Below are 5184 nucleotides of genomic sequence, written 5' to 3'. Positions count from 1 at the left end.
ATGTACACAACTGGTCATGGAATACACTGCAATACCTGCAAATGTTAAAACATTCCTGTGCTTTCAGATAACTGTTCAGAATAATCTGCAGCGTGTGGTGTACACGAGTAGCACCATTTCTGGCTATTATAGTATGACTGTATCCTGCATTTGAATCTTCACCAGTATACCTCGCTGCAGGCTGCATCTATAATTCTCAGTTTTCTCTGGCCCTTGTGTGAGTCTTTCTTTTTCTCTATAAGGTCCAATGCACATGGGCATATTTGCATTGTGGAACCCGGAGCAGGCATCCGCCTCCGGATTCCACAGCAAATACCGCCCACAGACATGGTATAGAAAATCGCCTTTTCCCTGTCCACGAGCCGAAATCAATTGCGATTTTCCGCTCGTTGAGGGAAAATCGCAGCATGTTCTATTTAGATGCGGATTCTGCACAGATAGCGTCTGATACGTCTGATCCACGACCCGGCCAGCACATCCACAAGACAGATCTGGAAGGGGGTTGCAGTTGTCACATGCCGGGCATCAGGTCAGATTCCGCTGCAGGATCCTGCATGCAGAATCTGACCTGGCCGTGTGCATTCGGCCTGAGGGCTTATTCAGATGGGCGTATATTGGTCGGGTTTTCACACTTGGCCAATATACGCTGCCCCTCTCTGCAGGGGGAGGAGGCGGGACGGGAGCTAGTACATTGATCTCCCGCCCCTCGCCACTGTTTGCAATTGGAGAGGTGGGGGCGGAGTTAAGTTCCACCCCGCCTCCTTTCATTGCAAACAGTGGAGAGGGAGCAGGAGCTCAGTGCACTAGCTCCCGTCCCACCTCCTCCCCCTGCAGAGAGGGGCAGCGTATATCGGCCGGGCGTGAAAACCCGACCGATGTCCGCCCATCTGAATAAGTCCTAAGTCAGCGAGTAGCGTGAATCATCTTCCTCTCCCACTTTCTGTGTTATTTGTTTTACTACTACAAACAGATATCATTTGAGAGCAAAAGTGGAAAGCGAATCAGGAAGAAGGGAAACCTCTAGTGGGCAGCACTTTAGAGTGTTTTTTTGGCACCAAATGCCATATTAGGGTCATTTTAGAGTAGCCGATTTATCGTTTAAACGGGCGAGTGACGTCCTCGTTAATTCGTTCACTCGTGTTTAGACCTGCAGATATTCGTACATCGTTGGCGCGTTCAAACGAGAAATCGTTCAGTCCTTGTTATTCACTTATACAGTGAATGTGAAAGACTGAATGAGCGCCGTTTAAACCGAACGATAAGTGAGCGAGCCAGCGGTGATTTTTATGCCTGCAAAAAATGAATGACGAACAAAAAAGCGAATGTTTATCATTCGTTGTTGGCTCATGTTTAGGCTGAACGATTCTCTTTTGCTCGTTTAAACAATTTTTTCCCATTCATTATGTAGCTAGCCCGTCAGTATATATGTCAGTTAGGCCGGTGTCACACGGGTGTAAGTGCATTTTCGCCCCGTATGTGTGCGATAGGCATTGTGTATGTGCACGTTTTACTGTACTTTTTGCGCACGCAAATCGTGTGCATTTGCACCTGCAAAAAAAAACCTTTTTGGTGACCGCCAATGTATGTGTTTTGCAGCAGTCCTTAATGGGCTTTAAACCTGCCAATTCTCCTTTCACAGCACAGCAGGTTTAGCCTGGCATGAGGAGTCCTGTGTGAGAGGAATGGAAACTTGGCTGGTTACTGAAGCTGGCTCTTGTTCTAATAGTTGGGATCTAATCTCGGCCATTTAACCTCTTAGAGGCCATGCTCGGGGGACTCGCCCTGTCAGCCAATAGTTCTGTGCAACATGATCGCAGGATGCTGATGGGGTACGATGGCAGCCAGAGGTCTAAGAAAGTCTGTCTCATAGGAAACTCAATTAGACCTGTGAGTGTATGGAAAAGCATATTACTCTGCACTAAATAAGCTGTGAAGGGTATTATGCAAGCAATTGGAAAATTACATCTCCCAGCCCTCTTGCGGGACTAATGAGTGTAAAAAACAAAAAAATGTAAAAATTAAATATAAAATGACCAAATTTTACCCAATTGGTGATCACTGTAAAAGAAAATGGAAAAAAAGCGATCAAAAAGTCATCTACCCAAAAATGTTACAAATAAAGGCTACAATTTATCTTGCAAATAATAAATATTCATGCAAAATACATTTACTTTTCTATTTTATATTCGGTCAAGAACCAAGGCCGCTTTCACATCTGCGCTGGAATCTCCATTTAGATGTTCCATCGCAGATCAAGCACTAAATACCAGAAGTAAAAATCCCGCATGCAGGACTTTTTCGTCCATTAAAATGCTGGACAGCTGAACGGAAACCAAATAACTGTATTCTATTTAGTGGGGTCCGTTCAGTACTGTTCTGCTACAGCATAGGATGAATCTGTTCAGCCAGGGGATTGTCCCTTCCTACTCCAATAACCGAGCTGGAAAAAGGAACCTCCAACACAGATGTGAAAGCAGCCTAAGGCTGCATTCACACGAACGTATATCGGCTCGGTTTTCACGCTGAGCCGATATACGTCGTCCTCATCTGCAGGGGGGGAGGATGGAAGAGCCAGGAGCAGGAACTGAGCTCCCGCCCCCTCTCTGCCTCCTCTCCGCCCCTCTGCACTATTTGCAATGAAAGGAGGTGGGACAGGGGCGGGGCTAAGTTCTGAGATTTTTTTTTTCCTCGTAGCATCTCAATGCACAAAACATACACAAGATTCTCGCCCCGTGAATGTAGCTTTAGGGATACAGTACAATGACATTTTGTCTTTTTCCTACTTTACATTTTCAGAAGAAGCTGTTGTGTGTACATGAGGAGTACCTCTATGTATATCTGACCATTATATCCCTTGTATTCTGCAATTTTTAGCATTTTTCCTCTCTGCAGTCGCTATCAAAATACTAACGATGACCTGTCCGTCCGTGCGTAAGTGAGTGGGTTTGTGAGTGACTTACATGCTCCGCCCCTGATCACATGATGGTCACATCATTAAAGGTCCTTTATCCCCAGTGAGGGAGTTACATGCTCCGCCCCTGATCACACGACAGTGACGTTATCACAGGTTCTGTATGCACACGGCAGTTGTCCGGCTAGGTGTTCGTTGGTATTCCATAGCAATTGAGACCGCAGAAGGTCTGTAGTCCACCCATAATCTGCACAAGGTTGCAGGACAGTGATAAGAGGTGGCGCATGTAACTCCCTCACGGGGAAAGAAGGAACTTTGCTGTTGTCACTGTCATGTGATCAGGGACAGAAAATTTAAGTCATTCATTCAGGATGAGCGTCACCGTCATGTGATCAGAGGCGAAGCATGATGGTGATGTCGTCACAGGTCCTTCATCTCCAGTGCTGTGCTGCTTCTGATCTCTGTAGTATGGGATGAAGAATGTATGGAGCAGTGCTGCGTGTGTGACACATTGCACCACCAGAAAGACTGGTACTATAATTTCCTAATAATTTCTAATATCTAATTCTCAGTTATCACTGACTTGATAGGTAGAGACTAGATGCTATGATCGCTCTCATATACTACACACAGAAAAGGGGAAATCCTGCACCCATATCACTCTCTTTCATATACAGAGAAGCAGCAGTGTTGAGGACATTATAGACAAGTACTGAGCAGTATAGTTGCAGCAGCATTTCCGTATCTCTTTGCTGCTCTCTCACATGGCCCCCTTTTCTCTCCATAGACATCTATGAGCAGAATGTATGTCAGTGAGCTTCTGTATCAGTGAGCTGTTAGTTCATCGTGTCTATCAGGACTGGTTTTTGAAGTTTTTTAGTGTGAGTGACTGAACAATTTGGGAGGGAGAGAGGAGAAAAGGAGTCTATTAAAGGGGTTGTCCCGCGCCGAAACGGGTTTTTGTTTTTTTTTAACCCCCCCACCCCCCCCGTTCGGCGCGAGACAACCCCGATGCAGGGGTTAAAAAAACAAACCGGAGAGTGCTTACCTGAATCCCGGCGGTCCGGCGTCTTCATACTCACCTGCTGAAGATGGCCGCCGGGGTCTGCTCCCTCCGTGGACCGCAGCTCTTCTGTGCGGTCCATTGCCGATTCCAGCCTCCTGATTGGCTGGAATCGGCACGTGACGGGGCGGAGCTACACGGAGCCGGCATTCTGCACGAGCGGCCCCATTGAAGACAGCAGAAGACCCGGACTGCGCAAGCGCGGCTAATTTGGCCATTAGAGGCCGAAAATTAGTCGGCACCATGGAGACGAGGACGCCAGCAACGGAGCAGGTAAGTATAAAACTTTTGATAACTTCTGTATGGCTCATAATTAATGCACAATGTACATTACAAAGTGCATTAATATGGCCATACAGAAGTGTATAGACCCACTTGCTGCCGCGGGACAACCCCTTTAAGATATATTTCATAGTTTTTTTGCATTCGACTGCACTATGGATTTATGCAAAGTTTGTTGAAACAGTAACCACTTAATAAAACTGTCTTTATGGAAACATTAGTTGTTTTTTTAATTCTTTAAACTTCACTACTGTCCTTCATAGGGGTCTTTTACTTATAATGTTCAAATACTAATTCATCTATTTTTGTTAAATTACGCTTGCAAAAAAAAAGTCAGTTAGTCTTTGCAACCTCAACCAGGAAGATTATTTTGATGATTCTTCTGGATTTAGAGAGTTAAACCTTTTTATTGACTTGATTACAAATAAAATATGCTTCTCAAAAGAAAATGTGAGTAATAATAAGAAATGCTTTGTCAGTTCCAGGACTAATGTCAGCATGTTCCCTAGCAGTAGTCTAGCTCGGAATCAGTATTGGACTCAGACAAAAAGATAAAGTGCAACCATATTAAAAAAAGGGAGATCTCTCTGGTCTAAAAAACAGTGGCAATACTACTCATGCAACTGAGATGGGACTGTGAGAGTAACCATAGTATTTGAACACATCTTGTTCCCAGTCCATTTTCATATTTTTTTGATGTTTTTGCACATCAACAGGACAATCAAAAGGTTACAAGGCCTGATAAAGAAAAGCCGGAATTGACCTTCACTGACACAAGTGTCTACTCAGTGGAAGATGGCTCACTAAAGATATACTTATGGCCCATTTACACATAAAAAGATTCAATGATTAAAAGATTCACAGTTTAACACTTTATGCAAAACAATTGCTAAAGGACACTAATGTCGTTTAGCATTTTATTAGCTTC

Source organism: Eleutherodactylus coqui, chromosome 1, assembly GCF_035609145.1.
Source record: "Eleutherodactylus coqui strain aEleCoq1 chromosome 1, aEleCoq1.hap1, whole genome shotgun sequence".
NCBI lineage: Eukaryota > Metazoa > Chordata > Amphibia > Anura > Eleutherodactylidae > Eleutherodactylus > Eleutherodactylus coqui.
The sequence above is the reverse complement of the archived record's forward strand: the minus strand, read 5'-3'. Positions refer to the sequence as shown.